Below are 26135 nucleotides of genomic sequence, written 5' to 3' on the forward strand. Positions count from 1 at the left end.
AAACACACACACACACACACCCTAGAGCTTAATAAATAAATTCATCAAATCTATAGGATACAAAAGTCAACATGCAAAAATCAGGTGTGTTTCCAAATACTAACAATGAAAAATCTGAAAAGGAAATTAAGAAAACAACTCCATTCAAAATAGCATCAAAAATAATAATTAAGAATAAATTTAACCAAGGCAGCAAAAGACTTGTGTACCAATTACCAAATGTTGCTATAAGAACATAAATAAGCTATAAGGCAAATATTATGTATTCATGGGTTGAAATATTTAATATTGTTAAGATGATTAATACTATCCAAAGCATTTTATAGATTCCATGTAATCCCTATCAAAGACCCACTGGCATTTTTTGCAGAAATCGATATAATGTTTCTAAAATTCATAAGGATTCTCATGGGACCCCAAATAGCCAAACACATCTTGAAAAAGAAAAGCAAAGTTGGAGGACTCACATTTCTTGACTTCAGAACTTACTACAAGACTATGGTAATCAAGACAGTGTGATACTGGCATAAGGACAGACATAGACTAATGGAACAGAACAGAGAGCCCAGAAATAAACCCTCACACATGGTGGACTGGTTTTTAACAAAGGTCCCGAGACCATTCACTGGGCAGCAGGACAGTCTTTTCGACAAGTGGTTCTGGGAAACTGGATATCCACATGCAAAAGAATAAAGCTGGACTCTTACTTTACCCTACAAACAAAAAGTAACTAAAAATGGATTAAAGACCTAAATGTAGAGTTAAAACTATAAAACATACGGAAAATTTTTCATGATACTGGATTTGACAATGATTTCGAGGATACGACACCAAAAACACAGGCAACAAAAGAGAAAAACATATAAACTGAACTTCATCCAACTTAAAAAATGTGTGCATCAAAGGACACTCTGAAGAGAGTCAAAAGACCCACAGAAAGGGACAAAATAGTTACAAATTATATATCTGATAAGGGCTTAATAGCCAGAATAAATAAAGAACTCCTGCAACTCAACAACAAAAAAGCCAAAAACCAAATTCAGAAATGGGCAAAGGACTTGACACTTCTCCAAAGAAGATACCCAGATGATCCACAAGCATGAAGAGACTCTCAATATCACTAGTCATTAGGGAAATGCAGATCGAATCACAATGAGACACCAGGAAAATAATAAGTACGGTGAGGATGCAGAGAAATTGGAACCCTTCTGCATTGCTGGTGAGGATGTAAGGTGCAGCCTCTGTAAAAACTGGCATGACAATTCCTCAAAGAATTAAACACAGAATTAACGCAAGTTCCAGCAATTCTATTTCTAGATATACACCCAAAAGAATCGGAAGCAAGAACTCAAACAAGTACCTGTACACGCATGTTCATAGCAGCACTGTTTACAACAGCCGAAAGGTGGAACTAAACCCAGTGTCCGTCGCCAGATGAATGCGTAAGCAACATGTACTATAAACAAACAATGGACTATTATTCAGCCTTGAAAAGAAATGGAATTTGGATACACGCCACCACATGGATGGACCTTAAAGACGAACAATGCTAAGTGAAATAAACCAATCACAAAAGGACAAATACTGTATGATCTTACTTGTATGAGGTACCTAGTTTAGAGACAAAAAGTAGAATAAAGGTTACCAGGGTCTGGGAGGTGGGGGGTTTGTTTAACGGGCACAGAATTTCCGTTTGGGATGATGAAGCAGTTCTGGAAATAAACAGCAGTGATGTTTACACAGCTTTATGAACATAATTCCACTGAGCTGCACACTCAAAATGGTTAAAATGGCAAATTTTATGTTTTGTATATTTTATCCCCATGTTTAAAAAAATTATTGATAAGTTGGCTATTCAGTGAGCTTCCTTTAATAAAATTGACAACTTTCACTAATTTTTATAACACAACCATGAGAGCAGGCAGAATTTCTTAGGATGCTAACACTCAGAGATGTATAAAGAAGTGATTCCAAATATAGCTTTTGTTTATTCAAGCTTTTCCATTTTGATGTATCTTGACCCCTTCTCAGTTCTGTGACTCTGTGTAACCCACTTGTCTAGGAGGCGAAATTGAACCCATCCATCAAGTCCTGCATAAAAATTATCTCATAATTTGTCACCCACACCTGACAAAGACTAAAAGCTCTATCATTATCCTGTTCTCATGGAGACTAAAAAACCTGTACCCACTCTGGACAGAAAACCTCACTTCTTTTTTTTAGCTGAAATATAGCTGATTTACAATCTTGTGTTAATCTCTGCTGTACAGCACAGTGACTCTGTTATACATAGGTATATACATTCTTTTTCATATTCTTTTCCATTAGGGTTTATCACAGGATATGGAATATACTTGCCTGTGCTGTACAGTAGGACCTTGTTGTTTATCTGTGTAACAGTTGGCATCTGCTAACCCCAAACTCCCAACCCATTCCCTCTCCCAGCCCCCTCCCCTGTAGCAACCACCAGTCTGTTCTCTATGTCTGTGAGTCTGAGGAAACCTTACTTCTAAATGCCCTACAACAGTACAGAGGTAATGATACACTGTGCTACTTTAACGAGGTTAAATTGTTAGTCATCCGTGGATTTAACAAAAATGGTGTGCTCCATACAGGTACTGAGGAACAGTTTCCAAAGCAGGTCAACATTGCAACTTTCTATCTACGGTGATAAAAGGGATTCTCATTAACACGCGTAGAATGACGAAGAAATTGTACCCATCACTACTGTCTCTTTCATTCCTTTGATTCAAGGGGCTCATCGCTAAGTTCCGCTTGCTGTCTTATTTCCATACGTCCCTTTACTTCTGAAAGTTCAGTCCTCCTGCGCGTGAATTCCAATCTAAATAATGTATGTCCCATTTCAACTGAGTTTTGAACTTGTGATAAAAATTTAAATAATCTTCTTCATAAAGTTTGCCCTGTTCTCCTTATTGGACTGTAGTTCAGAAACACAGTTCAGGCAAAGTCAAAAGTTTGCTGATTCTAGAGTCAACATTTTTCTTAACACTGTCAATATTTACACTTCTGGACCCAGCAGCTGAACTTGAACATGCCTTTGTTCTTTTCATGTTTATGTGGTTTTCTTTTTTTTCCACTTTAAGGGCAATATGTACTAAATTAAAATGGTACAATTGTCATAAACGTGAAAAGTGCTGCACTCAACAACCCTTTTTCTGAAAAGTACGTGGGGCGTTCCTCCCTGGAACCCTGCAGACTCAGGCTGACGCAGATGACGTGCTTATCCATGCCTTTCACATCACGACCAGCTACAGATGACACTCACGGTGGATTTCAGCCGTTCAGCACCCGGCCTGCCGTGAGCGTGACTCTGATGAGAAGGCTGACTGTGGTGGACGCAGCGGGTGCCCGGGTGGATCCTGCAGCCTCCCCGTGACCCCGGCTCAGCGAGTGCGAAGACTACACGCAGCCTGCCCCAATCCATCCCCTTCTGCTCTGTTCTCCTCGTTAAAGGTGTTTTCGTGACCTACGGACTTGATTTCCAGGAACAACAATGGGTTGCGACCCACAGTGTGAAAACAGGGTCAGGCTGGGGCCTGCGGTCCGCGCCCACCTCCAGGTTTATGGGCTGTCCTCCTGCAGCCTGGAGGCTGCTGCCCACTGGCCTGTCCATCCCCACACTGCCCCCTGCTTTCCAGGCACCTGCTCCAGACTGGTCCCTGTGCCCACCTCCATCTCTGACCCACTCTAGAAAAACACGACGCCTCTGCTTAAGGCAACCAGCCATGCCCAGGACCCCCTGAATCCCAGACTGTGTGAATGGGCCCTTTCTGTTTTCAGGTAACCACATATCCAGAATGAGCATTTAATACTGCTGAGAAGCTCCGCCCCACTTCCTCAGGAAATGTTCTTTGTGCTCCCCAGAGCGTCTGTTTCATTCTTTCTCTTCTCTCCCCGCAAACGCCGCCCACCTTTTGATGCCTGCCACACCCAGACAGCACGTAGTAGGGCCTCAAGAAGCATCTGCCAGCTAATAAGGCTAAACGGTATCACAGTATAATAAACAATGTGCAATAAATAATGTATAACATATAACGTATAATAGCATAAAACTAAATAGTACAATTGTCGGTGGACAGGTTAAATAATAAAATTGAGTTTAAAAATTAAATGCTGTGGTCATTTCATAATAAACTTAAATAATTACACTGTACAACTTAAACTTATACAGTTGTGTATGCCAATTATATCTCAATAAAACTGGAAAAAATTAACAAAAAATTTTTAAAAGAAAAAACAAAAAAATTAAAAGAGAAGTTTCAAATCTTAAAATGAATCCCTGTAGGATTTGTTAAAAAGAAATCTGTGCCTTTCATAAAAGGCAGAGATCCTGCCCCTTACTAGGGAAAATATAACTGCAATGTTCACGATATTTTAAGATAATCACTTGCAGAACTGAAAGCAGAATACTTGTCTTTTCAATCACAATAAGAGGATAAAAATAAACTAGTAATACTTGAAACATCAAAGGGAAAATAGAAAACAGGCAGATGAAGAAGCATTCAAAGCAGAAAAAACTGGTTCAGAAGATGGATGACATATGGAGCAATAAATGTCAACTGTCTAATTCCCTTCTTCTGAAAATAATATTCAAAAATATGCCGATGGGCTTCCCTGGTGGCGCAAGTGGTTGAGAGTCCGACTGCCGATGCAGGGGACACGGGTTCGTGCCCTGGTCCGGGAAGATCCCACATGCCGCGGAGCAGCTGGGCCTGTGAGCCATGGCCACTGAGCCTGCGCATCCGGAGCCTGTGCCTCGCAACGGGAGAGGCCGCAACAGTGAGAGGCCCGCGTACCGCAAAAAAAAAAAAAAAATGCCGATGTAAAACAAAATACCCAAAGCAAAGTGAAATAGAAAAGCTTTAAAAAGAGAGCTAGAAAAGGGAGAGACAGAGACAGAACAGGCAAAGATACAAGAACACACACTCAAACACAACAATAACAGTGGCGGCAATGATAGAAAAGTATCTTTAAAACAAAGAAACACTAATCCACACAGATAGAAGTGTAATTAGTAATGAGCAAAAGCAGTATTAGGTCTTCACCCTCCAGATAACAAATCAACACTATAAACGAACCTTCAATTATAAAAGTGGATGCTGTGCTTCCGTAAAAAGTTTACACTAACAGCAAACCAACCAACCAAAACCCTAAGACCTCCAAGGAGGAAGTGAGAAAAAGCGTTTGTTGCTGGACACTTGTGCTCATCACTGAGGGCAAAGGAAGGAATCAAAGTGGGATCAAAAGAATGCACAACACCCTGCAATGGTGAGACAGAATTAATGAATAGGCATGAAAAGTGCACACGTGCAAATATTTACAAACACCTGTGAAATGATTTTAAAAAATACTAAGCCACAAAGAGTATCAGCGCCTCTTGCTAACACATAAAGATCTCTGAGCTAAGAAACACCTGTGCTGAGCCCCTCCCCCTGTGACATGAAGGCACAGACCCGATTCCACGGGTGCCAGGGTGGACACAGGGACAGCCGGCCACTGTGCCAACCCGCCCTGAGCCACAGCCAAACACAACACAGCTAGAAATTAAAAACATCTGTGTAAAAAGCAACAAGTCAGCCACTTGAAAATCAAAAACAAGCACTGGCCTAAATAGCTGGTCCAAGGAGAAAATTAATACAATAACCGTCTCTGGACAGTTAGGTCAATGAGCACCGTCCCTCGTGGAAAGAGGTAACACAGAGCAAGAGACATGACAGGAGAACACATAAGGCCATGACTCCTGCACCGTCTACAAAGGGAAAAAGAAATTATATAAACAATGTGAATCCAGCCTTGAACCAGAAGGAAGGAAATCTGGTCAAAAACAAACCAGAAAGCAAAACATAACAAAGTTTATGAAAATCCAAGAAAGATAATAAAAGACAAAATTCTTAAAAATACACTTTAAAAACCCACCAATACACGAAATTTTAATTAAGAAAAGGAATATAATGATTTTTTTCATCATATGGTAATTTTATGGGCATTAGTAAAGAAAGAAATCTGGTAATTTCAATGAAATTATAACTTTCATTAGAAATATATACCAAAATCAGAATAAACTAAAAAATAAATCTTACGATCAAATTGAGTAAAGCCCACCCTCCTGGGCTTCCCTGGTGGTGCAGTGGTTGAGAGTCCGCCTGCCGATGCAGGGGACACAGGTTCGTGTCCCGGTCCGGGAAGATCCCACACGCCGCGGAGCAGCTGGGCCCGTGAGCCGTGGCCGCTGAGCCTGCGCGTCCGGACCCTGTGCTCCGCAATGGGAGAGGCCACAACAGTGAGAGGCCCGCATACCGCAAAAAAAAAAAAAAAAAAAAAAACCAACCCACCCTCCTTCCACCTATATATTTCCAGTATAAAGAAAACCATGTACTTGTTTAGACCAGGCCTGGGCTAACTGTGTCTATGGATTTGTGTGTGTATGATTCCCACTGTTTACAAGAGGAAATGAGCAGAACGGTCAAGGTCCCAGGGCTAGTGATGGGAAGGACTGAGGAAGGTAGGAGAGCTCAGTCCAGAAGTCCACTCCCTTAACCAGAACCCAACAGTCCTATGGTTTTCAGATTATGAACAGACAGCACAGGTATCACCTGGGAACTTGTTAAAATACAAATTTCAGCCCAGACCTGGGCCTACTAAATCAGAGACTTTGGGGATGAGGGCTGCAAAGCAACATGTTTTTCAGGACTGTCAGGCGATACACTCGGGCCGACCCGGCGCCCACCACTGGGCTGTGCAGCAAATCCATTCCGGGAGTTTTTAAAACTCCAATTACCTGGGCTGGACCCCAGACCAGTGAAAACAAGATCTCGAATTGGGAGAAGGGGCGTTGTTTTAAGCTCCTCGGGCGCTTCTGATGTTGAGAACCACCGCTCTCATCTTTTTCTTTTACAATTATTATTCCTTTTTTTTATGATGTTGGCAAGGGGAAAAAATGGAAGAAAAGTGCAACAAAGCTTTGAAGAATCACGCCTCTCCTTCTGGGGGGTGGGTTGGGGGGACCCTACAACTACAAAGCTGTTTGAAGTGAAAACTACACTCAGCTTTCAAAATGGCCATAACTGAACGCTAAGGGCTAGACTCCCAACTGGAAGCTTGTGCCCCGTCTGTTTTTGCCTTTGAAAAATCTATTATTTTTTCCTATGCAAATATAAAGAATCCCTTTTAGAAGGCCGGTTTTCGCCTTTCTCCATCAGGCATTGGTGGAAGGGCAGGGGGAGGGGTGCAGGTTAAACAGCCATCAGAACTACCTGCAGCAAAGAATGACCCCATCGTTGCAAACCGTGTGTCCTTAGGGACCAGGGTCTAACTCTGACCACGTGTGCGAGCAGGACCTAGGACTGCACATCTCAGCGCTTGGAGAGACTTGTTTGAAATATGCTGTTTGAACTGTATGATCTCACTTACACCTAGACTCTAAAAAACACAACAAGCTAGTGACTATAACAAAACAGAAGCAGACTCACGGATTCAGGGAACAAACTAGTGGTTACCAGTGGGGTCAGGGGGCAAGGTAGGGGTAGGGGATTAAGAGACACAACCTACTGAGTATAAAATAACTAAGCTACAAGGATGCATTGTACCACATGGGGAATAAAGCCAATACAGACCCTCAACCAGGGCACTGGACTTCTGAGACACGTCCCCACCTCTGAAGCAGGGGCGTGCGGGCACGGAGGTTGTGCGTCGGGCACAAGACGGGATTGCTAAGCCCATGCTCAGACGAGGTGGCACCACTGGATGACGTCAGGAGACAAGGGAGGGAGGACCGCCACAGAGGATGGGCAGGCTGCACAGGGCAGAAGACCTGGGGACAGCACTGGACACAGAATCACAGGGACCACACCCTGTCCTGCTCACGTCCGCGTCTGCAGAGACAAGGAGGACACCTGCCTGCCTTGGGTAAATGTGTGCCCTGGACAAGGTGAAACCCACACGGGCGCAGTGAAACCTAGACCACTCTGACACCTGTGAGCGTGGCCATCCCAGTGTCGCAGATGAAGGCACAGGCTCTGAGATGCCGGGCGACCTGCCCAGGGCCACACAGTGACACAGGACCTCACGGACGGGGAACCACTGAGGGCCTGAGAGTCAGAGCAAAGGACGGATGGGGTGCCCCCCAACATTATGGGATCCTGCCCGTGCACGACCAGGGGACCTTGGAGGAGGGAGGATGGGGCAAGAAGAAAAGCCATTATAATTTAAAATGTGGATTACTCCCTAACTATCTCTGTCTGACTTACTTCACTCAGTATGGCAATCTCTAGGTCCATCCATGTTGCTGCAAATGGCATCATTTCATTCTTTTTAATGGCTGAGTAATACTCCATTGTATACTATATTTTATATATATATATATATATATATATATATATGTACCACATCTTCTTTATCCATTCCTCTGTTGATGGACACTTAGGTTGCTTCCACGTCCTGGCTATTGTAAATAGTGCTGCAGTGAACACTGGGGTGCATCCTTTTGGACCATGTTTTTCTCCAGATAGTTTGGGAATGACATGTACCCACTGCTATATTTAAAATGAATAACCAACAAGGACCTACTGTATAGCACAGGGAGCTCTGCTCAGTATTATGTAACAACCTAAATGGGAAAATAATCTGAAAAAGAATAGATACGTGTGTGTATAAGTGAATCACTTTGCTGTACACCTGAAACTACCACAACATTGTTAATCAACTATGCTCCAATATAAAATAAAAAGTTTAAAATTTTTTTTTAATTTTTAAAAATGTAGATAACTTACATACAGATCTAAAATGGGGGTCCTTTGAAAAGAACTTATCTTCTCTTATATATATATATATTTTTTTTAATTCATTAATGTTTTGTTTTCACTATTGACATCATCACTTATAATCCCTGATTCTTGAGGTTCATGAATCACTATAAATTACTGACTGCCTCTGGGTAACTTCCAAGGGACAGATCTTTGCATATTAAAATTATAAAACAAGAAACAGAAATTAAGAGACTAAATCAATTAAGTCAAAAAGGGGAAGGACTTCCCCGGCAGTCCAGTGGTTAGGACTCAGCGCTTTTCACTGCCGTGGCCCCAGGTTCAATCCCTGGTCGGGGAACTAAGATCCTACAAGCCTCGCAGCGTAGCCAAAAAAAAAAAGAGGAGGGGGGACGAGCAAGATGCCACCCACATTGCCAGCCACACCACCCACCGTCCCAGAAGCACAATCTTCACGTGGGAATAAGTGACGTTAACACCAGTGGGAAACAGAACACTCAGATGTGTCCTTGCTGCCTACAAATCTGATTGCATAATTCTTGAGAAAGTGGTTCAAACTTCATCAGAAAAACCCAGGATGCTCTATAAAACAGCCCTTGGTTTTAAATACTTTACAAAATATATATACTCCAAAATCCTTCCAATCAACACCTAAGAGGAAAGCACTGCCACTACAATAAAACACAGACCACTGACTAGAGACTTCTTTTCTCCTAAAGAAAACTTGAAAAAAAGCCCCAAGAGGTTATATCTAAATCACACTTCCCAGATTCTGGACTGAGGTCTCTCGTTAAATTACAAAATACTGAAGATGGTGGCATCAGATCTTCTTAATTTCATTCTTTCAGTGAATCTCATAAAAGGCCTGAGCTTCCTCTCTTCCCAGCCAGCCCCGAGCCCAGTGCTGGAGCTGGGAGAGCGTCAGGTGCCTTGAGGACGGACGTGGGCACCTGCACCCACACGCCCAATGGGAGCAAACGAGCGGCTGCACCGTAAAGCTGACCATGATGGCAAAATGCTGGAAACAACCTCGCAGCCTAAAAACACCAAGCTGCTTGAATTACAAATACTGATGTGGCAACAAAAAACAAGGTGCAGTAAAATGCTCTGCACTTAAAAGCTTTTGCACAGCAAAGGAAACTATAAACAAAACGAAAAGACAGCCTACGGACTGGGAGAAAACATCTGTCAAAGATGAGACTTACAAGGGATTAATCTCCAAAATATACAAACAAGTCATACAGCTCAATACCAAAAAAAAAAACAACCCAATCAAAAAATGGGCAGAAGATCTAAAGAGACATTTTTCCAAAGAAGACATACAGATGGCCAAAGGCTCATGAAAAGATGTTCAACATCACTCATTATTAGAGAAATGCAAATCAAAGCTACAATGAGGTATCACCTCATACAGGTCAGAATGGCCATCATCAAAAAATCTACAAATGATAAATTCTGGAGAGGGTGTGGAGAAAAGGGAACCCTCCTACACTGTTGATGGGAATGTGAACTGATACAGCCACTATGGAGAACAGAATGGAGGTTCCTCAAAAAACTAAAAACAGAGCCACCATATGATCCAGCAATACTACTTCTGGGCATTTATCTGGTGAAAACCATACTTCGGAAAGATATGTGCACCCCAATGTTCACTGCAGCACTATTCACAATAGCCGAAACGTGGAAGCAACCTAAATGTCCATCGACAGATGAATGGATAAAGAAGATGTGGTACCTATAAATAATGGAATATTAGCCATTAAAAAGAATGAAATAATGCCCTTTGCAGCAACATGGATGGATCTAGAGATTGTCATACTGAGTTAAGTGAGTCAGACAGAGAAAGACAAACATCATATGATATTGCTTATATGTGGAATATGAAAAAAGGTACAAATGAACTTATTTACAAAACAGGAAGAGACTCACAGACATAGAAAACAAACTTACGGTTACCAATGGGGAAGAGAGGCGGGGAGGGATAAATTAGGAGTTTGGGATTAACAGATACATACTACTATATATAAAAGATAAACAACAAGGACCTACTGTATAGCACAGGGAACTATATTCAATATCTTATAATTAACTATAATGAAAAAGAATCTGAAAAAGAATATATATATATAACTGAATTACTCTGCTATACACCTGAAACTAACACAAGATTGTATATCAACTATACTGCAATTAAAAATAAACAAACAAATAAACAAGATGGTTCCCTAGGCAGGTGCCCCAAGGTATCGGGGGCGACGCGGAGCAGAGAAGAGAAAACAGAGGGTCAGCACTCCTGCCACTGGGGTAGCAGAGACCTCTCAGGAGAGTACTGACAGCCAGCAGCAGGGCAGCCCTTGGGGGCAGGGGCTTACTTTCCCCCGCAAGACCCTTTGGACCCGTAAAATGTTGCACTAGGTCCCTGAATCACCTACCCCCCAAAAAAGTGAGCTCGATAGCTGTATTTTAATTCTTAGAAGAACTGATGCAGCCCGAGCTTCTGAAATTTTGCCATGATTGTTAGTGAATCCAGCAAAGTATATCATTTTTTCTTTTTTTTGACTGTCATAGCATCAGATTCATATAAACTATGGGTCAGAAGAGCAAGCCTTGCTTCTCAGAAAGGAGCAGAGTTCAGGATCTGAAGTGCATTTCAGAGAGGGGCCTGGAATCCGGTCACAGCACACAAGGCCACCCCGAGTGACACTGGGGACAACAGCTGTAACGCTGCCAACTGGCAGCGTGTCCTGTGTTGGGATGTTTCCGCCAGTTCTGACCAGCACAGACGCTGGACTTACTCTTAGATTTCACGGCCCTTTCAATACATCAATCTAACCCTAACCCCCAAGCCCTGCCTTGTCCACCACCTTGACAATCTGGGGGCAAACAAATAATCTTATTTTTAAGTCTTAATTCAGTGTTTCATCAATTCACACTTAGCAAAAAGCCCTGACATGTGAAGCCCTTCTAAGCTCTTGCCGGGGAGATGTCGTCTTGGCCTAGAAACGTCTCGGGGGAGCTCTCAGTCACAGCTCAGCCTGGAGACCCTAAGTGATCCTCCCGTGGAATATCTATTTCTGAGCTGTATTCCCCCCTTCCAGAGTCCCCCACACGCCGATCCACCAAACCCAGGATTCACACATCCTAAGTCACTCTCCAGGGTGGAGTTATGAGGTGTCCACTCTCGTTCCCATGGGAGATGACATGGGTTCACCTAACAGTGACCATCAGGCCACGGGGGCTGGAAAAGAGGAGATGGTCCAGGAGGCCACTGTGCATCCCTCCCCTGGGACCAGGGCTGGAGCTTCAGGTAATCTTCCGCCCACAGCGCCTGTGATGAACACACAGTCAGGGCTGCAAACCTGCTCACGTTACTCTTGGCCAGTAGCACAAGGTGAAAGGTGACCAGGCTACACGACCACACAACTGAACAGTGACTGCCATCGAGGCTAACCTAATGTCACGCTGCTAGGAGACCCTCTAATTCCAGGGCTCTGACTGCCTAAGGCTGGATTTGGTAACAGCAGCCTTGGAATTTTAAGTTTCTTGAAGATGTGCTCCTTTTTGTTGCCTTAAGGGCCCCGGGGCAGGGGATAAGATTGGGTTTATTATATCTAGTTTAGTTACAGGAAGTGTCCATAGCTTCAAACTAACCCAAATAAAGTCACTTTAAATACATCAGTTTTAATTAAAAAATAAAGTCTTCAGGGGCTTTCCTGGTGGCACAGTGGTTAAGAATCCGCCTGCCAATGCAGGGGACACAGGTTCGAGCCCTGGTCCGGGAAGATCCCACATGCCGCGGAGCAACTAAGCCCGTGCGCCACAGCTACTGAGCCTGTGCTCTAGAGCCCACGAGCCACAGCTACTGAGCCCACGAGCCACAACCACTGAAGCCCGCACACCTACAGCCCATGATCCGCAAGAAGAGAAGCCACCAAAATGAGAAGCCCGCGCACCACAATGAAGAGTAGCCCCCGCTCGCCGCAACTAGAGAGCCCGTGTGCAGCAATGAAGACCCAACACAACCAAAAATAAACAAATAAATAAATAAATTTATTTATTTATTTTTTAAATCTCAAAAATAAGAAGAAACTCTTCCTGCCAATCACAGGTGCTTCTGTGGGCTCTCCAGCCCCTGACACCATCCTACACGAGTCGCGTTTTCCGAGTGATGCCACTGCACCCTGCCAACCACTCCCAGCTTTTAGCTCCGCAGGGACATGGCTTAAGTGTCCTCTCCCCGCCCTGCCCTCTGGGGAGCACCTGCCGCAGCTCCCACGGCCCGGAACCGTCCCCATACGGGTCCCGACTCGCCAACAGCTGAGTGACGCCCCAGTACACCTGCCCCTCCTGCAGGGTCCCACCCTGGTTGATGAGTCATTAAGTGCCCCCTTCCCCCTCCTCCACTCAACGTACCTCTGCAGAGTCTGGCCCCTCCCTCCTCCGCCCCGCTGGCCATTCTCAGTACCCCGGGATCACCCCGCAGGACCCTGATTCTTAACTCTGGTCTCACACTAGAATCCCGGGAGACCTTCCCAAATCCTGCTCCAAGCCCCACACCCCAGTCCCTGTAACTTGCCTGCAGCCAGACCTGGGCACAGGTACTTTACTTAAAGAACTGTCCAGGTGACCCGTGAGGTGTGGTCAGAGTGAAAGGTGGTGGATTCGGCTGCAAACTCCCCGCAGCCCGGAGCTCTCCGGGTACCTGCCCTCGAGCTGCATTGGAGTGTTCTTAATCCAACGACCTTAACTGGGAACACAGGTACTTTTCTATTCCAATACGGTTGGAAACAACCTAAATGCCTGGCTCTAGGGACATGTGCGCAGGTCAGTATGTGTGCGTGTAAGTACACGGACCCCACATACGTGCGCACATGCCATTGGGGTACCCGAGGGAATTGATGTACACAGGGTGGTGGCCACGAACAGGATGCTGCTTGGAAGTTTCTACTCTGTGGGAAAATCCCTAGCCCCCAGAGTTATCCTTTCTATCCTGCAAGCCAGTTCTCCTCCTTGCTCTCCCAAATCCACCTGCCAGGCCTCTGCTCCTGAACGGGCTCTGCCCGGGCCAGGGAAACAGGTCAGTCCCCGGTCCCACCCACATCACCGACCCCCTGCCTCCTGGGACCCAGGAGGCCACGTCCACTGCTGCCCTCCGCCCCCACCGGCCCCCCGCCCCCAGTCTCCTTAGCGGGTGACTTCCCAACTCCAAGTCCTCTAAGTAGCGGGTGTCCCAGCACCCACGGCTCAGACCTCCTCCCTCCCTCCCTCCCTGGGCTCACCCATCTTCACCACCGTAAATCCACGGGAAGCCACGGGCGCTCTCGCCAGGCCTTCACTGCCAACTCGCCCTGAATGCTACGGCCACACACACAGCTGCCCTGCCCCCCGCCACTCAGCTGTGCCCCGGCCTCTCAAACCCAAGTGTCCAAAGTCAAAGTCCCGGCCCTCCTGCAGTCACCACTTCTGCATCCCAGCAGAAACGCCTCCGTCTGCTTGCTCGGCCAGACTGGGATGCCACCCTGGTTCCACCTTCTCCCACAAACCCCTGCAACGGATCCAGACTCCAACCACTTCCCCCGACTGCGTGGGGTCCAAGCACACCACCCTGCCGCCGGGTTTCTCGGCACGCTTCCAGGGGCCCGCATCCCTCTCCGAGTTAGAGTAATGTCCTCAAATTAGGCTCTGCATCCCCACCAGCCTCTGCTGGGATGACGTGGGAGGGGACGAGGGGAAGACTAGGAGGAAGGGGAGAAGCTCTGACCCGAGGACCACAGAGGAGGTCAGGCCACGTCTGAAAAGTATGCCATCCCACTTCTACTCAAGAGAACAGCTCTGCCGGATCAAAGCCTCAGAGAAGTACAGGAGGAAAAGAAAACCACTTGGCTTCACACAAAACCCACTGATTCCACTGTGAGGTCTTTTCACAGTAAAGGGACATGGGCAGCGGGCGTGCTGCCCCGTGAAGAGCAAAGACAACTGGGCAGAGTTAAGGCCAGGGCAGACTCCTGCCCACCGCCCGTGACCCGGAGGAGATTCCGGCCCCGCTCACCGTGGTGCCGCCCCGAGTGACTGACTGCTGACACGGGGCGGGATCGTCACCACCACTGCCCTGCGCTTCAAATCCACGTGAAAGACCGCTCACTCACTGCTTCCTTAAACCATTTCCAGCTATTTTAAAACGCAGCCTATATTTACGCCAGGTAAAGGCTTCCCAGTTTAGATACAGACTAGCCCTAAATGTTAGAGGAAAATTTATCCGAAGGGTTTAATCTGCAAGAGGTGAGCTAAATGTATGTACCCAACTTACAGAAAACAGGACCCGGGAGAGGTCCTCTGGCCTCTGTGGGCAGATGTGAATAACCTGCTACCTGGGGGGGGGGGGAGGGGGGGCAGGGCAGAAGCAGACCCCCATTAATAACAAACACATCGCCCTCACCATCCTTGGAGGTCCCGGGGAGCTGGGTAATTAGTGAAGTCCCGGGTAGGCAGGTGGGCGGGTGGCAGGTGGGGCTGCCTAGAGTAGCACAGAGTCTGGGGGACGGGGGGATGCACAACCAGGAGGGGACACCCGAGGGGTCCAGGAAGCCTGCCCAGACCCCTGCCCAGACTCACTCGGCAGGATTGACACCCGGGCACAGGCGTGGCCTCACAGGGAGGTGGGGACACACCTGACATCACACGCTTCCCGGCACCTGAGCCCTGCGCGCCCCGGGCAGCGGTGCGACACTGGACAGTACACACCGACCTGTACATCATCCCACGAGGTCGCGATGGACACGAATAAGGACTGCGGTGTGCAGGGAAGGCTGCCTGGTGGGTGTGCGGGTTGAGCTTGGGAAAGCGGAAGCAACTGGGGAGAGGTAGACACAGGCAGCGGACAGAGCACCAACGGCTGAGGCCGGTCCAGGGAAAACACAACGGCATCCATTCCAGCCACAGCTCTGAGGTCAAACAATTCTGCTTTCATGCACAAGGCAAAAGGGGAAAAGCTACCGTGGCATTTCTTTCAAAAACATCCTGCAAAATCACAACCCCCGCTTTAGGAAGTAGTGCTAAATTAAAATACATATTTGAAAAACCTCTTGTTTTCTCCCTCAAAATAGGTTGAATGGGTTCACACTCCACAAATCTAGATGAAGCCAAAAACTCTTCAAACTCCAAAGTTCTAGATATTTACAAACACATTAAAATCTATTTTGTATGAAATTTGGCTTTGGATTACAAAATCCTTTATTGTATAATGACGAAATGGAATTTTAAATTGTTTTGTTTCAAAACAGAAAAAGATTTGTATCTACTCTGGCCATGCCACGCCCACATTATCAGTCACTAAAAATAGGCACAAGGAGTTTTTCTTCTGGAGTTTGCATAATTCGCAGGATCTGTCATTTTCAAGGCAATATTTTCCTCCACTGGTTCTAAGAACTGCAATAGCTAAGAAAGTAATTCTCTCGTGGTGAAGTCACCCGAATCCATCGTGTACCCTCTGGGCCTCACACACCAACTCGCGTGTCTGGGGAGTAATTCGTCCAAATAACCCTCAACGGTGCAAAGAAACAGCACCTTTGGAAGGTTCCCTCTTCCCTGCTCCATCCCGTCTTCGGACCACAGTGCTGTTACTTCTGAAAGCATGAAATGCCTTTAAATGGAGCTCTTTTATCAGTTTGTACTTATCATAAACCTCATTGCATGTTATTACATTCCTCCATCTTCCTGTAATTGAGACTCTAACTTGAAATAAACCAATCCTCCTTTCAACTAAGAATGGACTCTAAAGGCCTGTGGGTCCCGGGACTTGTGACTAATATTGCCACCCGGCTGCCCCCACTCGTAGGAAGAAAAAAAGGAAAATCTGTTTCTGGAAAACAGCTGGACTGTCTGGCCTGCAGACTACGTGGGAGCCCGGTGGCAGCTCTCCATGAGGAAGCTCCCTAGAAGGAGCCCCCTCTGCTACCCAGAGAGCCAAGCTCCCCCAGGAGGTACCACAGCAGAAAGCCCGCTGCAAAACTTCAAAGGTGACCATGAACAACATCTTGGGAAATGTGGCTCTGACCATTCACATGTCAAACTATTTGGAAAGCTGAATGCACTACCATCACTGGATAAGGACCAAAGATCAAACACAGGAGGTTTCCTTACTGCATCTCTCCTCGTTTCTACCTGAGCAGGTGCACACGTGAAGGTTCCCATTGCCATTCTCCTTCAAGCCTCCACTGCCGGGCAGTCCTGTTCAGCAGAAGCTTCCAACGTTACAAACAGGTTGAGACACTGAGACATCGAGCAGGGCTAGGGTATGCTAGCCTTAATTCCAAATAACCAGCCACAGGCAGAAACACACAGGTAGTTCTCAGGCTTAGGGTCTGTCTACTCCTCAACATGTAGAGCCAAGTCAAGCCCACTGCCAAGGCCAGAAGGGCTAAGTTTTTTGTTGTTTTTTTGCGGTACGCGGGCCTCTCACTGTTGTGGCCTCTCCCGTCACAGAGCGCAGGCTCCGGACGCGCAGGCTCCGCGGCCATGGCTCACGGGCCCAGCCGCTCCGCGGCATGTGGGATCTTCCCGGACCGGGGCACGAACCCATGTCCCCTGCATCGGCAGGCTCTCAACCACTGCGCCACCAAGGAAGCCCTGGGCTAAGTTTTTATACCACAGAGACCCACGAGTCCCCAGTCTCACGTTGCTGGCCGCTTTCCTAGGAGGACAAAGACAGCAGAAACCCGAGATGACGGATCTCTCCAGGCCGCAGATTCTGCCTGCACGGACCTACGCATCCCGTCCCGTGATAACTTGCTGCTGAGATGGGGACGGGGCCTCCCAGACTGCCATCTGGGCTGTCTGAGAAGAAAGCTAAAATAAGTTCTCTATGCTCCCAGGAATCACCTCTAACCATCTGAAACATGAGTGAAGTCAACAAAGTAAGGGTGGCTTCAGGGCATCCACAGCGCTTTGACCCCTAACACTACAGTCAGACTCGGCAAGAATTAGAGAGGTGGAGGCCCACACACGTCTAGCGCTGTGAGGTGGGGGACCTCTCTGTCTTGGTGCCTCGCCACTGCCTCAGCTGGCCTGGGACGTCATCTTCCTGACCAGTCCTACCCCTGCTCTCTCCCAGACCAGAACGCAGATGACCTAGCCGGCAGACCCACAGCCATGCCCCAAACCGGACACCCCGGACTTCGGCAGGAGGATGGAAGGAGGGCAGGGCATTCCTACGAGCCTAGAAAGAAGGACCCACGCAGTAAAGAATGCAGCTGCATCGAAACTGCAAAACACCTGGAAACAGTGCAGATGTCTACTGACAGGTGGATGGATAAACCCACTGTGATGGAGTCACACGAAGGAACACTACTCAGCAATAAAAGGGAACGAGTTCTTGCTACAACACAGACGCATCTCAAAATAACGATGCTGAGTCAGAGAGGCCAGACAAAATAAATCGGTCGCCTTTATGTAACATTCTAGAAAATGCAAACTCATCTATTGTATCCGTTTTGGGTTACAAATAAATTTTAGCAATATGAGATCAGTGAATAGTGGGGATGGGCTGTATCTAGTTTACTGGTGCCTTGGTGTCCTCCTCTATAAAATGGGTAGAGCTTATACCCACTTCAAAGGCCATTGTGAAGATGCCACGAGTTAATCTACAGAACCACCAGCAAGAGCCCCTGACACACATGTGCACAGTGTACTTTATTACTGTCGCTGTCCTTTGTGTCACCGTCATCTGGTCTCTGCACCTCCTCTGTCCACAGAGCATATGCTCTGCATGGCTATCTACTGCCTGCAGCTCCCACTGTCTGTGGACAGTGCAAGGACCAGGCCAGACACGACTCCACCACGTCCTGTGACATCAGGGGCGTCCTAGAGAGATTGAACCTGAGCTGAGAACACTGGGTTTAGATCCCTATTACTTATCTCAAATAACACACCAACTGCTTTTTGCCTGTAGTGCACTTTGTCCAAATTTAACTTCGACATTGATTGCCACTGCTTAAAAGCACGAAGCTTCAAGAAATAATGCCTGTTACCTTACACTTCAATACTCAAAGAGCCAGCATTCTCAGGAATTTATCAATACTTAATATTTTAGAGGACAAGTTGAGTTGTCTTGAGAAGCTCTTGCCTTGTACATATACTGGTCGTCACCAAAATAAGGGCACCAAGATTTCCTGAGTGGCCATCAGATCTTCTCTCAACTCTAATGAACAGAAACAATGGCAAGAAATAGCTTCTGGTTTTGAGTCGGGGAACGATGGCAGAGATGAACTTGCAACTCGAAAACGAATGGGAGCCTGATTAGTTACCAGCCGTTAAATGACTGTTGAGTCATAATCCTTCCAGTTTGAGTCCTGAAGATGAGAAACTGCCCACCTTACAAACACTGGGCTTCCAACAGGTATCGGCAGAATTCTGACATTCAGCTTCGTCTTTCGGCTGAACCTCCCAAGGAGCCGCCGATTCACCTCTGACCCTCCTCCTGAAACTCAACTACTGTGTGGGGATAAGAGATACTGAAGAGGAAACCCTGAAAGCCAAAGTCGGGAGATCCAGTCCCAGAAAGGACGGACACAGCACTTCTACCAGCAGAGGAAGTCTGCAAGGGGCGGAGAGAACGGCAGCCTGGGGGCCTCAGGACACGAGGAAGAGCCCAGCGGTAAGGGCCTGGGCTTCTTTATCACCCCCAGGACAGCACGTGGCAGGAGCCTCCAGCCAGGAACCACTCACAGGCTCAGTCAACAACAGCGCCAAGACAAAACTCTAATTCAAAAAGATACATGCACCCCTATGCTCACAGCAGCACTATTTACAATAGCCAAGATGTGGAAGCCACCTAAATGTCCATCAACAGGTGAATGGATAAAGAAGATGTGGTACAGACAATGGAATATTACTCAGCCATAAAATAGAATGAAATAATGCCATTTGCAGCAACATGGATGGACCTAGAGATTGTCATACTAAGTGAAGTACGTCAGAAAAACACAAATATCATAAGATATCGCTTATATGTGGAATCGAAAATATGATACAAATGAACTTATCCATGAAACAGAAACAGACCCCACAGACACAGAGAACAGACTTGTGGTTGCCAAGAGGGAGAGGGGGTGGGGGAAGGAAGGATTGGAAGCTTGGGATTAGCAGATGCAAACTATTACATATAGGATGCATAAACAACAAAGTCCTACTGTATAGTACAGGGAACTCTATTCAATATCCTGGAACAAACCATAATGGAGGGCTTCCCTCGTGGCACAGTGGTTAAGAATCCACCTGCCAATGCAGGAGACACAGGTTCGAGCCCTGGTCCTGGAAGAGCCCACAGGCCGCGGAGCAAGTAAGCCCGGGCGCCACAACTACGGAGCCCGCGCTCTAGAGCCCGTGAGTCACAACTACTGAGCCTGCGCACCTAGAGCCGTGCTCCACAACAAGAGAAGCCACGGCAATGAGAAGCCCCCACACCGCAAGGAAGAGCAGCCCCCACTCGCCGCAACTAGAGAAAGCCTGTGCGCAACAACGAAGACCCAACGCAGCGGAAAATAAATGAATAAATAAATAAATTTATTTTTAAAAAACCATAATGGAAAAGAATATGAAAAAGAATATATTTATATGTATATTTTTTAAAAAAGAAAAGCTCCAAGAAAGCCTGTTCCCACCACTAAAGAACCTAGAAAAGGATGCCCAACAGAACCAGAACCTTTTCTTTTTTTTTTTTTTTTTTTGGCGGTACACGGGCCTCTCACTGCTGTGGTCTCTCCCGTTGCGGAGCACAGGCTCTGGACGCGCAGCCTCAGCAGGCCCAGCTGCTCCGCAGCATGTGGGATCTTCCCGGACCGGGGTACGAACCCGCGTCCCCTGCATCGGCAGGGGGACTCTCAACCACTGCGCCACCAGGGAAGCCCCAGACCAGAACCTTTTCAATGACACCCACACTACTCCAACCACAGGCCAGAGGAGAACTGCTCCCACCCACCCCCGTTTCAGCAGGAGGCAGGAGCCAACTGCCCTCCCCTCCCGGCCCTGGCTTGGAGGAAGCAGGCGGCCCTACTCAGATCCTCTGCCTGATGCCAGCTGGCCAGGTAGGGGTTGATCTTCTACCTCCCACCTGGAGGAAGCAGACACCCAGCTCCCCTGCAGGGGCAGTGCCAGCTTTGCCTCCAGCCCTGCCCGCGTCAGGAGGGGAACAGGAGGTGAGAGGAGGGGCCAACTGGCATTTCTTCCCCCTCCCCCATCTTCCGGGCCAGCAGGGTCCGGTGGGAACTGCGTTCCACCCCACAGTGAGAAGGCCGAGCACCTGCACCTGCTCTCGGGGGCCCAGGGGTGCAGTGCTCTGGGAAGGCGTCAGTGGGGCTAAGGAGCTGGACTCACACCCATGAGTGGTGAGGGGTGTGGTCACCAGGGGGCATCCAGGGCCCTGAGGCAGCAGACACCCACCCTGCAAGGCCCGTGTCTGCACATCACCAGGGAAGCTCCCCGCCAAGAAGGTTACACAGGATCCAGTCACCCAGTGCAAACCCAGGATGCCCGGGACACGAGTGAAACCCACCTGTCGTACCAAGAACAAGGATAACTGCAGCTCATGAGAAAAGACAGTCGAGAGACGCAGCCCTGGGAGGGCCTCAGAGCAGCTGTCATAAACATGCTTCCACGAGAATCACAAACACTCTCGAAAAAAAAAAGCAAGCTGAAGAGCTACATCTCCCCGTGACTCCAAAGCAGGGAGAAACTGATTATTTCTCTTCCTTCAATCTTTTTTTTTTTTTTTTTTTTTATAATTATTATTATTATTATTTTTTAACATCTTTATTGGGGTATAATTGCTTTACAATGGTGTGTTAGTTTCTGCTTTATAACAAAGTGAATCAACTCTTCCTTCAATCTTAGTGACTTTTAGATTCTTTCCATCAGAGAATAATGCGCTAAGATAAGACCCCAACATATCTGGACCCAACAGAGCGAATCAGACATTTATTGGGATCCTGCCACGGGTGAGGTCGCACTGGCTGAGCAGGGTCACGGCGACGCCTCACGAGCCTTGCTCTCTGGTTCAACCCAGCGATGGGGAGAGGCACAGGCAACATCACCAGCTCAGGGCCAGAGGGGTTAAATACCCAAAATGAGACAGAAATAAAACAATATGGGTGCTCCAAAGAACACGAGGGTGCCCTCAGTACGGTGTAGATAGCAGACACACAGTGAACAGGGGGAGATGAGGGAGGGGAAACAGAGAAGCAGAAATAGAAGTGCCAGGGGAGCGTGTTGATTCAGAAGCCAAAATACACGAGGATGCCGAGAAAGGAAGGAAAGAAAGCACAACGCCAAAGTGCATGAGAGTCTCTTAAAGATCTGTTCATGGTGAGCTGACGCAAGGACCGGAACAGCGGTGTGGCACACTGTGATTTTCTGTCCTTGAAAAGAGGACGGCAGAGGCCATTCCATATTTAGTTAGATTCTGAGAATGCTTTGGCTTAAACGATACTGTAAATGGGAAGGAATGACTGATCAATGCAACTGGGCAGAGAAATGGTTTCTACCCTTGGCCAAACCCTGTCTTGCTAAATCAGTTAAAGTAACTGCAACAGGGCTTCCCTGGTGGCGCAGTGGTTGAGAGTCCGCCTGCCGATGCAGGGGACACGGGTTTGTGCCCCGGTCCGGGAAGATCCCACATGCCGCGGAGCGGCTGGGCCCATGAGCCATGGCCGCTGAGCCTGCACGTCCGGAGCCTGTGCTCCGCAGTGGGAGAGGCCACAATAGTGAGAGGCCCGCGTACCGCAAAAAAAATAAAAAAATAAAAAAAATAATAACTGCAACAATAACTAGCCCTCCTCTGACTGCATCTCAAGGGCAATAGGGCCACTGAGAGTGGCGGCCTCCTGTTGTCCACACTGCTGGGGGCAGGACCACCTCTGCTGGCCATGGCGGGAGGGCACTCACCAGAGGCTGGGCCCTTGGCGGGGCCACTGCAGGGACGCCAAGCTTGGAGATGCAATGCTCTGACCCAAGAGTCAAACCCTAAAAGTTCTCCAGTGAGAACAAAACAAGCAACCAAAACATGGGGCCAGAGGACGGCGAAGCTGGGGTCCCAGGGGGCTGCAGCCCTGAGGGAAACACTCAGAAGCCTCTTTGGGACAAGGGGTGGGAAAACGGAAATCGGACCCCATGACCCCAAATCAAGCGGGCCTCTTGACGTGCTGTGAACCCTGCTGCCGTCCGATCCCCATCCCCAATTCACCGCCCCTGGATCCGTGATTCCCATGGTGGGCTCACCTACGTCCAGGCGCTGGGCGCCCTGGCCGGACACTGTGTAACAAGCCTGTGGTGACAGTAACTCCTTCTCTAATTAGCCTCCAAATGGTCCCTCTTGGACCCTCTTATTTTGTGATGCAGCATCTTTCTGACACTCCAGGGGACCAGGTTCCACCCAACTCACAGATCCAACAGAACATGAGTTTTGTTTTGTTTTAACAAATTTATTTACTTTTATTTATTTTATTTTTGGCTGCGTTGGGTCTGCGTTGCTGCATGCGGCTTTCTCTAGTTGCAGAGAGCAGGGGCTACGCTTTGTTGCAGTGCATGGGCTTCTCACTGCGGTGGCTTCTCTTGTTGCAGAGCACGGGCTCTAGGCGCGCGGGCTTCAGTAGTTGTGGCTCGCAGGCTTCAGTAGTTGTGGCACGCAGGCTTAGTTGCTCCGTGGCATGTGGGATCTTCCCAGACCAGGGTTCGAACCTGTGTCCCCTGTATTGGCAGGTGGATTCTTAACCACTGCGCCACCAGGGAAGCCCCCAGAACATGAGTTCTTAATGGAGTCTTGCTACTAAGGTGTGTTCCGTGTCTGCAGACCAAGGTGGCCCCAGCGCCTAGTCAGACCTGGTACCAACCACATGGGTGCTAACGAGGAACTTACAGAATGAGTAGAAAAAAGTCAGGGAAGTGAGAACAAATCTACTAATGGTTTCAATCAAACACATTATTTAATGTGCTCAGGTAAGCAGAGTCTAATTTTGGTCCAATGTGTTCCCTTTACTGCAGGGGCTCATCAAGGGTGCAAAGGGGCTCCACCCTGCCCCCTAGAGGCTGGCACTGCCTTGGAGGAGATGCACATTTCAGATGGCCAATGGCAATGGCCTGAGCGTGGAGCCCACCCTGCCCCCCAACTCTGTCTGGCCAGGTCTAAGGGTGCAGTGTGCAGCCACAGAATAATACAAACTGGCTTAAAAAAGTTGAAGACTTCCTCATCCCTGAGGAAGCCCCATCACAAGAGGTGTCATGGTGACACAGGGAAGAAACAGGGGCACACTCACGTGGGGAGAGTCCAGGTCAAGGAAGGGTTCTGGGGCTGAAAAAGTTCTGGAAATCCACTCCCCACCCCAGGGCAATCTTTGGGGCCACCCTTTAGTCACTACACCTGTTGATCCCTCTGGGGACCGGGGCAGCCACAGACGCAGCTCCCACCCTCGGAGGTCAGCGAGAGAAGCCCTGCGCAATGCCTTCCACACCAGCAGACCCTACTGCTTAAACTGCGTTGATAATTAGATTTCAAGCCCCAAACAGGATTAACTGTGAAACGAGGCTTCATTTCAATGTTGTGTCCATGCCGAGAGGTGCCTGGCCAGGCCGTCAGAACCCACAGGCTCACGTCTTTGCATCTGACTGATCTGACCAGAAGAAGGACAGGAGGTGTAGGCTGGTCAGGTGCTCCAAGAAGTGGGGTCTCAGGGTGCTCAGGGGTGCTTCTTGCCTTTTTCAGACGTGTCTCTCTGACACTGTGAAGGCTCGCCAGAAACAAACACAGTCCCCACCCTCCAGACATCTGAGGGCCACTCAGAAGGGCTCAGGGTCACAGCTGAAGGGAAAGCAGCACACAGGAGCAGAGAGCCAGCACGACAGCATCACCCAGACCCACGCCGCAGGGGTCTTCCCTGCGCACCATGCCGTCCACGCAGAGACGAGACAAAGCCCCCGGTGGCCAGCACCTGCGCTCCAGGCCTCGGACACCAAAGAGGTGGCGCTGTAATCAGCCACGAAGCGCATGTGTTCACTATAATTCGTTCTCCTGGGAGACTGAGTACTTCTGTGACCTCTGTTCACCTCTGCTGGGAGAAGAGGGTAAAGCCCCCCGTTTCACAAACAGCAGCCTGTCTGAAGGCACAAGCTGTTCACCACGAGGGCCATGAAAGTTCAAGAAAGTTCGAGAAGTCTCGCTGACTAAGAATGTCACACCCCAGGAAAAGATCAACTGTCCTGACCACCATCTGGAGAGAAACACGGAGAGTTCACATGTGCACTTTTTGAACTTGGAACAGGTTATGTACAATGTTATTCAGCCTCTAAGATAAGGCTGACTCTTCAGGAAGCATCTGCTGAATGAACCCAGTGAACACAAAGGATTAACAACCCTTCTTTTCTGCTCTGTGGACAGTAAAGGAAACCCCGAGGGGAGTAATAGGTCAGCAGGTAGGCAACAGAAAGGAAGAGGTGGAGAAATGAGATGCGAAAGGGGGAGGGAGGCAAGATGGACGTGGACAGAGCCACAGCCTTCACACCAGCACCGCGGGCCCCAATTCCCCAGCCCTGTCAGCCACTTGGTCTGTGGTTCCCCTCTGTTAGGGGGTAAATTCAAACAGCACCATGTTAAAGCCCTAACATCCGGGACCTCAGAATGCAATTGTGCTTGAAGACAGGATCTTTAAAGATGTAATTAAGGTAAAATGAGATCTTCACAGGGGCCCTGATCCCATATATGACTGGCGTCCTTATAAGAAGACACAGAAACACATCATGTGAGGACACAGGGAGAAGATGGCCATCCACACACCCAGGATAGAGAATTCTTACCAGCCCTGCCCACACCTGGAGTTTGGACTTCCGGCCTCCAGGATTGTGAGCCAGAATGTGGTATTTGTTACGGCGGCCGAGCTGACTGATACACTCTCCAGTAGGAGCAAAGGCTCCCCCGCAGGCGCCTCTGCTGGAAGACTATTCCAGCCTCAGTTCTCTAACTGCCATCTCAGACCCACCAATAGCAACATAAGAATCCAGCCCCCGGCCGGCTGGGATGAGAGAGAAGGTCCATCCCCAGAGCGGCCACCTCAGGAAGCAGTGAGGCAGGAGGGGCCCGCACCTGCCCTAGACCTTCATGATGTATGTGCCCCCAGCTGCAGTGCTAAAAGTAGGAAGACCCCCAAACACAGGGTTGGAAAATAGTCTGAGTATGGCCCTCTACCCTGGTTCTGTTCTGGCCCAGCTCTAAAACTACCAGCTGCCAACTCTTAAGGGCCCATCTCAGAATAACCTGGGAGCAGACCACCACCCACTTTACAGAAAGCAAGGGGGCTGGAGTGAGTGAGCAGC

At 48.1% G+C, this 26135-nt stretch overlaps 1 protein-coding gene across 5 annotated transcripts in view; it reads right to left on the reverse strand.

Annotated features, from left to right (window-relative positions):
* GRB10 (growth factor receptor bound protein 10) overlaps nt 1-26135 on the reverse strand; it is a 196770-nt gene that overhangs the window by 135962 nt on the left and 34673 nt on the right. The gene's annotated exons all lie outside the window — the stretch shown is intronic.

This window comes from Delphinus delphis, chromosome 9 (genome assembly GCF_949987515.2).
Source record: "Delphinus delphis chromosome 9, mDelDel1.2, whole genome shotgun sequence".
Lineage (NCBI taxonomy): Eukaryota > Metazoa > Chordata > Mammalia > Artiodactyla > Delphinidae > Delphinus > Delphinus delphis.